The following is an 8653-nucleotide window of genomic DNA, read 5'->3' as shown; positions in this document are numbered from 1 at the left end:
CTATCTGTTCTCCCACACCCTCCCATGTCCTCAAAACACCCGAGTTTTTCCTCCAGTAACTCTGCCAGCCCAGCTCCTGGAGACAGCACATAGGGACCTCTAAACATTGGAAACATTGATTTGTGTCTGAGCTCAAAAGCAACATTTCACAGATGTGTCACACAGATTTTGTATTCTATATAAGCTGAAAACTCAAGAAATGAAATACACGGAGAAATGAAACTGCTTCGGAAAGCAAGGACCCTCCTGATTCAAGTCAGCCAACATGCTAATTGCCTTCAGTGTCTCTCAAATCCAGCCCAGGGCATCCAGAGATTTTTGACTCAAACATGGAGAAGGTATAGATCTTTGGAAGGTTTCCTAAGCTGTTCTACTCAGGTATAAACTAAAGGATCGTTAAACAGATTCATGAATAATTCTGGTTAAGCATTTCTATGAAACAGATGCAGACATTTCAATGAAAGACTGATAGTTGTGTGAGCACTCATCAGGAAAGCAATGTTACCCAAGATGGGATAAGGAGTCTGTTCAGAGACAGTTCAGTGGGGCAGAGAAAGAGCTGTCTGCCTCTCTGCTTCTTTTGTGTCTCAACAGCTTATTTTTTCAAGGAAGAAAGACTTGAACGTGAACCTGTGGCCCAGCAAGGAAAGACTTTAACGTTCACTGGAATTCCTGAAGATATTTTGATTTTTCAGGATGCGGTAATCCAGGACCCTCTGATGGATTCCTCTGTCTCATGCCATTGTCCCAAGATTGAGCTCACCACTAAGTGGGAAAAATAAACAAATACATTACCAAATGACTCTGAGTGGGCTGCATTGAAAGGAAGGAGCTGAAGACATAAATGGTACACACACCTCAAGCAATAAATGGATCTGAGAGACCAGCAAGCAGTTTACTTTGATTTGCTCACTCAGTTAAGAGAAGGAGGATGTCTTGAGGCTTCACTGGAGAAGGGAAGGCAGCCTGCAAGCAAAAGGGCTGGTGGGAGGCAAGACAGTGATGCCTCCTTTGCCTTCCAGATAAAACAGAAATTAGGTGTCTGTATTGGTGAAAGAGGCCACAGAGAAGCTGCTATTCTCTGGCATCAGCCGTTTGTTTTTTCCAGAGCTGCTGGAGCCGGGTAGGGTCTTGGCACCAATTCAGCCCTGCAGTCAATGGAAGGAGACTTGCCTGTGATGACTATCCTCATTTCTTACCCACTCCCATAGATGAAGCATGGAGCAAAGTGCAGTAACAAGTTCACAAGAGGAGCTTTTACCCTGTGCAGTCTTGGTCTCAGCCTTCAAAGACACGAGGAAATACATCAGTATGAGCTGGTCATGACAGATGATGATGGCCATTACCAAGTCTCAAACTAAAACCTGTGTGAATGGGGAAATGTGTCCTTTCAGGGATCATAGAACAAACCTTAGCCTTGATGCAGTCAGTTGAAGTGATGCCACTGATTGATACTGGGGCGTGGTGGGAGCTGGGGAGGCTCATCATTGGTCCAGCAAGCCAGTGTGAGAGATCCCTTGGTCTGCCAGACCGTTTGGGCTGTACAGGGACTTGCACTCCATGCTGCACAGCAGTCAGGACTGAGGGACCTTGTTAGATATGAAGGGGAAGTTTCTTCTTGGCAATAAAATGCATTTGTTCTTATCAAAGTGAGCATCTAATGCAAATATCTTCCTCAGGACAAACCTACAGCTGAAGATGAGCATAATTTAGGAGCTCTCTGGCTGACGACAGCTTTCCCAGCCATGATGGCTCAGCTACAGAACAGAGGCACCAAGTGCCCAATAATTTCTCTAATATAGGGCCCAACCGTGGCTTTTAAACAGATCCACTGGTGTCTGCTATGTTCTGCTGAGCTACAGGAGAGCAGGATCTAACCTCCCCGGCATCCCTCTCCAGCTTTATGCTCCCTGTTTCACACCAGTGCCTGTGAGGACAGCCCTGTGATCCTATGGAAAACTGATGAATCGAAACACACTGCAAAACCCAGTGAATTTCCCCCTAAATCTCAGGAAGGTTATCAACCCCAGAATTCCTCTCCCTTCTCCCCCTCACTGCTTCCTCCTGCCACAACGCTCCTGCCCTCTCCGGCCCGTGTGCCCCGTGCGAGGAAACTGGTGACTTGGAAAAAAAAAAAAAAGAAGACTGAGTCATGAGGTCATACCATTATCACATTTCTATTCCAGTGCTTTCTCTCGCTGCCTACAATTATCACTCTTTTATTCTTGTACTTGGCTTCTTAGACTTTGATCTAGTCCTTTGCTTCATACCCTTTGATGCATTTTAGCTTACATTGTCTGTAACCTGACCCCTTGCCATCTAATTCCACCGACTTCTCACAACCCATATCAACCACTCTCTCCCCCCTTTCATCTTTCTTTTGTATAAATGTATACAGAGCTGTAACAAAGAAACTACAGTGTAGTTGTAGCACTTCCAAGATCCTTAGAAGTGCTGGATAAAATCTCTATGCATTTATTTTGCTCCTTGCTCGGTCATTTTAAAACATGTCTGTTGATTCCTTTTCCCCCTTAAACAAAATAAAAATGCTAAGGAAAGAAAAGCTAAATATGGCTTCTTTCCCCCTGAATTTGTTATGAAATTTTTGTAAATTATTTTTGTTGTAAACCTATCTTCAAGTTCATTCCAATGACATTAATACTGTAGAGACACGGTACATTTTCATCATTAAATACTGGCAGGCTTTGATCATGTTTACTTTCGTTGACAAAAAGGAAGGAAAGGCCAGTGCTTACACTGCAAATACCAATTAGTGCAGAACTACAGTGTGTGTTCATGTGTATTTGTAAATATATATTTAGAGGAAAGAAAATAATTTGGTTTCTGCATGGTAGGAAATGTGGGCAAAAATATATGGCTGTATTTTGCAATGGCTAAGTAATGCAGAAACAGACTTGCAGTTCTCAAAGGTGACGCAGGAGCCTGAAGTCTTTTTAAATCAGTGGATTATAGGGCTTGACCATGTCTGAATATCTGGGAATATTTTTAAGTGCATCTTCAGGTACCTACATTTCTTTGGCAGTCAGGTCCCAGCTTCCTTTAGAAATTGGATTTTGAATTCAGAGCCAGTGAGGCAATTTTATACACTTTTGTACTATACTTCTGGGCATATATTTAGCAGTGAGTTGGAACGAAAGGAACAGAGAAAAAAAAAAAAAAAGAAGGTTTGGTTGGTTTTTTTTCCAGACCCCCCTGCATATTCAGAAAGATATTTACAATAATATTCTTCTCTTTGCTTGGCAATAATAGACTTGTAAGGGCAGAAAGAGGTAGCTGAGAGCAGTTTTGCATGGTGGCCATGACTTCTAGCTCAGGAGAGCTATTTGCTTTATTTTTAGCTGCTGGGAAGCGGTGAGGAAGACAGAGTGCACTTGAGTAATCCTGGTACCTCCCAGGCAGGTCAGACAGGTCCCATATATTTAGGAAATAAATGCTGCTTGGCCCTTGCACGTTCTCTGGCCACCCAGATGCAGGTGTGATCCTGGCGAGGGCTGATGCTCTGTGAGCTTCAGTCTCTGTGGAAGAATAATTCTGCTCTCCTTCTAAACCCAGCCCAGCATGGAGATATAGTGGACATAGTGCTTTGGGCAGATGCTGCTGCTCCACCAATTTGATCTACAATTTTCAGGAAGGACATCGGAAGGTAACAAGGTCCCCTGCCCATTTTCTCCTGCCTTCCTTCCCCAGTGATACTGGGCTGTGCCTGCCTTGGCAAAACCACACGTAGGAAGTGTGTTCTGTTGTGTTATAGCACGTGGTCTCTGTCGGAGAGTCAGTCCAGACCCAGAATCTGATTTTTAGTCCTTTTCCATCCTGCAAGTTCTTTTCTGTCTGAAATGTTGCAACTGTGAATAATATTTCCTACAGATACTTTGGGAATTTTCTAGCTAATAAATTCCTCCACTGCCAGCAGTTCCCAAGGACGTCAGGCAAGCAGCGTTGCAGGTGCTGGGGGGAAAAAATGACAGAAACAATAAAACGAAATGTAAAGAAAACCTCAACTTTTTGCTTTGTCCTGCAGTAGCTAGTTGGTTAAACACCTTTACTTGCCTGCTGACTTCAATCTGTAAAGCCATGTTTTCCATCACAGTGGGCCAAATGGTTCCTGGGTAGTTTGAACACCTGTGAACCTGGCATGCTGAGCCTCTAAATAATGCAGACACTGCAGTTTGCTTTGCACCTCGCTGGTTCATATCCTTTCCTAGCTGGCAAAAACCTCTGATAGCGACAGTATTTTGCAGCTGGAAAATAGGTCACCTTCAAAGCTATATATTTATATACACATCTGCGTGTCTGAGTGTGTGTGGATACGGCCTGAAGCTGAACAAATAAGCCGAAAGTTACATTCAAGGGAGAATTCCAGTTTTAACCCTCATGAAAATTCCTGAAGGGTTGGTGGGCTTAGCTGGGCATCCAGGGTTGCAAATATGGCAGGAGGCTTCAGAGGGAACCCAGGTGAACTGCTCTCTAGGATTAGATCTATTCAAGAAAGAGGAGTTTATCAATAGATTAAGGTATGTTTTCTGTTTGGTTGAGGTTTGGGGGTTTCACCAAGTGTGTGTTCATGGTCACGTGTGTTGGGCATGTACCCAAACAGAAAATACATCCTTTAGATGAACTGCAAGAATTCTGCCTCTGAATAATCAATTTTATTTAGAGGTTTCTGTGTACAGTTGTGAACCAGCAAGTTTATTTATACTGAAGATATTTCTTATCCATAAGTGATGCCTAAATCAGCTCTGGTCTTTCCATGGCCAGCAACTTCTTAATGTGGTTGTGTGTACGAAGCAGCTTTGAGTCCAGCAGGAATGGTTTGCTTACAATCAATTACGCACGTGGTAGGCACAAAGGCACCATTTAGGGGACGGGGGAAGCTTTTCCTTCAGCTTCTAAATTGTCAGGGACAAACACTTTATGTCAGAGTACTCAGTCACGGAGTTCCCACCTTCCCATGCCTTCTCTTACAGCACTTCATCTTCTACTGACTCAGGAGCTGAAGTTTTAGGTACCTGAAGATGCTAATTCAGGGCCATAAAGTCCAGGAAAGGCCCTTTGGCTTGTCATTTCAGAGTTAAGAGGGAGGTATACAGTCTGGAGCTATGGCCCACGATGTGAATACAAACTTTGCTTCACAAATGTATTGTTTAGTGTTGTTTATTATTTACTCTTTTCAGAGCACCACTGCCATTTCAAAGGGAACATAATTCATGTAATGATTCACTGTCAAATCTATCTATAGTTACGTAAAACAAACCATAGCCTCAGCTTTGCTTTTGGAATATGTATGAGGCTATAAATACATGGTGCATCTATGCATAAACAGTGTAATGAACTATATTTTCCTGGAAATTATCAACAGTTTTACATTTCCCTTCACAAAAAGGAAGAGACTATCTCCACATAGCATGGACACCACAAGCATTTGTTCAGACATGCATTTCAGCATGGCTGCTAAAAGGGCTTGCAATTAGTTAAGTGAGTAGGAACCCAAAGGATGGGACCTCCTGCTTGAGCAAATCCATCCACGGTTGTCTGGTCCAGCTCCTGATGAGCTTCATGCTGACTTATACCTCAGAGGTCCTAGTCAAAATCTTTACTCTGCATAACTGATAAACATATGGAAAACTACTACATTTGCTTGGTAAATCTTCAGTCCAGATCCATTTTTTTGTTGGTGCATCTATCCCTCCTTTCATCTCTGCAGGGAACAGCCTTGCAAGAGAAAGAGAATGAAACCAGACTGAAGGCATTCCCTGTTTTCTAAGTCTGATGGTGTTTTTTTTAAGCTTCTTTTCTGCTTTCTCTTGGAAGGGAGCTCTTATTCTGCATCTCAGTCCTCATGGACCAGGAGGTCAAGCAGCATGCTGAGCTCCACACGGCCACTGACATCAAGTGGTTGTTGGCCACTTTCTTTCCCTGGCATTAGAGAGGATTGAACTGAGCTGTGGCTGCTTCACATAACTGTAGCTGAAAGGACATCTATACAGCAATAAAAACTTAACTGCCCCAGCCATTAAATCAAGGAGTATCAGATCCTTTGATGGAAATATGAGTGTCTCTAAACTGGAGGTAATCGAGGACTGAATTTGACACACATGGTACTAACATCTCATAAAATGTCATGAATGCTTGACCTGAGATTTTTGAGACACAGCTGGTTCTCCAGGGTGGCATTTATGTGGTGGTGAGAGTTTGGGGAGGTGATGGTTAATGTATCTTAAGAACTTGGTGAATCATTTATAATGCTCAGGAAATAAAAAAAAAATATATTTTTTTTTCTAAAAAGAGAGAAGCAAAAAAAGCAGTTACTCATTTAGATGAGTTAGGGTAGCCTGTTATAGCATTTCTTACTGTCTGAGCCATGTCATATGAAATCTGCCTTGAGTCTCTATGGGGCAGTTAGTGCAAATATCCTTTTAAAATAAAGGTAGAGTTTTTTTGCATTTGAAATAACCTATTAATACTTAACAGAACTATGTATGAATGCAGCTGATTTCAAATGGCATGTAGACCTCTAGGCTGAGGTTTTTTCCCCCTTTTAACAGATCTAGATGCCAAATTCAAATTCCAGTTATTGGTAACTTTTTATCCAAATCACTTTAACAGCTTTGAGCATCTCAGCTATAATATGGCAAATTAATATGACCACGAACTAACTGTGAGGAACATGGAGTAAGAAGAATACAGTAAACAAAACCCATCTGTCTTTATATGAGCCTTACCCTACCAGATCACCCAAAAAGATGGGCTTTAGCAGAGGATGCAGCTTTCTAAATGGCTGAGAGTTTTGTTTGCTTCTGAAAGCATCCTGTGAACATTTCTCCCCACTAAGACCTGAGTTTTTTGCTCAGTGCTTGGCCTGAGTGGTGTGGGTGGGCACTGAGGGATTCTGCATGGTAAAAAAAGGAGGCTTGGCAATTTTTGTCAGCAAAACAAGAAGGAATCAGGTGCTCAGAGCATTACATGAACTCAACAGCAACATGGGATGATCCTGCTTCATCCATCCCGTTGCACCTCCCCATCTTAGAAAAGCTGTGTGTGTTTATGCTTCACAAGACCAAATGTCTCCTTCTTTCCCTGGAAACATACGTGCTTTTTAGCATGGTATCACTTCAATTTTCAGCCCATCCAGGGTTACTATATTCTTCTTTGTTCTTCACAAGCAGCAGCTCATGGCACTGTAAATGCTGCATTTCTCGGCTAGATGGCAGATAGCAAATGTTTCCATTCAGAGCACCTCTGCTTTCTTGTAAAAAGCAGCCTATACATGACCATTTCTATACATCTCTATTTTTAACATCTAAAAAAAAGTAATCCCTTCTATTTTTAGGTACAGTTCAGTTCTGTAGGCTGGCTGGTTCTAATAAAAAAATTCCTCACTCTAAAGAAAACCCTGCATTGAAATCACAAATCCAGGGGAACGTCCTGTGCTATTAGCAGACCTACTAATATGAAAACCTCAGCTTGTTAACAAGCCCTCCAAACAAAAATATTAATCCAGGCTTGAGAGGAAAAACAGGCAAGGAAGAGGCAATAACCCCTGTGAGTTTTCTACCACATTCCCACCCTGCCATGAAAAACAAAAAGAAAAACATCTTCATCAGTTCAGAAAGGAGGTCAGGACTTTGGACATCTTTTAGGTCTCTTTTTGTCTGGCCCACTGGGCTTAAGTGCTAGCTGTGCCTCCGACAGCTGTTTCTTTTTTCGGGTGATGATGCCATACTGCTCTGCGCTGCTGGCTTCACAGTCCCTGTGGACCACAGTCTTTGAAACAAATGGCCTTTGCTGCCTTTTTTTGGGGGAGATAGATAGCAGGTCTCCCCATTTTGGGGGTGCTGCTTTTAGAGGACCTGGCTGTTGTTCATAACCAGGTCATTGCAATGACAGTCATGCATTGCTATGCTCTTCCTATTTTTTCTGTCTCCAGGAGTAAAGTGCCACCTCACTCCCACTTGTTTCTTGAAGAACAAAGGCTTTCCCCATGCACGTTCACCGTGGGCATGAGTGGGAGCTGCATGTCAAACGCAGCTGTCTTGTTAGGACTGTTCCCCAACCAGCTGAAGAAAACTCCTTCAGCCAGCCTCTGTTTAAGGGACATGCAGTGGAAGAGCCAATGTACAGCATATATGGGTTAACCTCTTGAGGGACTCCCTGAAGCCACTTTGGGAAGGGTTTACCTGGGCCTCGGTGCCCTGGTTTCTGCATCCTGGAGCGTTCAGAGCTCCTCAGCCCATTTGGTTAGACAGCTCAGGCACACGTTATGGAAGGGTTGACAGTCCTCTCCTCTGAAGTTTTCAGAAGCTCCAGGCAGGTCACTGAGATCTGGGTCTTTAGTGCTTAAAAAAACCCAAGTAGATAATGCAATGTAGAAACATAGAGGTCTTTGAAACTCTGTTCTTTTTTTGAGTTTAATTGCAAATCTGTAAATCTAAGATGCTGGTAGTAACTAAGCATGTACTGCAGGAAGAAACATCTCAAAGAATTTGAGAGCAATTCTGAAACTGGAAGTGGAGGCAATATGAATACAGAGATGAAGAGATAGTTCCTTGGTGCACGTGCTATTTATTCCCCAGGGTACAGAGCAAAGTACATTGTGTTTCCCTGTATCAAAACTGCACCTCAGGGACATGAA

The sequence above is a fragment of the Falco biarmicus genome, chromosome 4 (genome assembly GCF_023638135.1).
Source record: "Falco biarmicus isolate bFalBia1 chromosome 4, bFalBia1.pri, whole genome shotgun sequence".
Taxonomy (NCBI): Eukaryota; Metazoa; Chordata; class Aves; order Falconiformes; family Falconidae; genus Falco; species Falco biarmicus.
Note: the sequence above shows the minus strand (reverse complement) of the source record.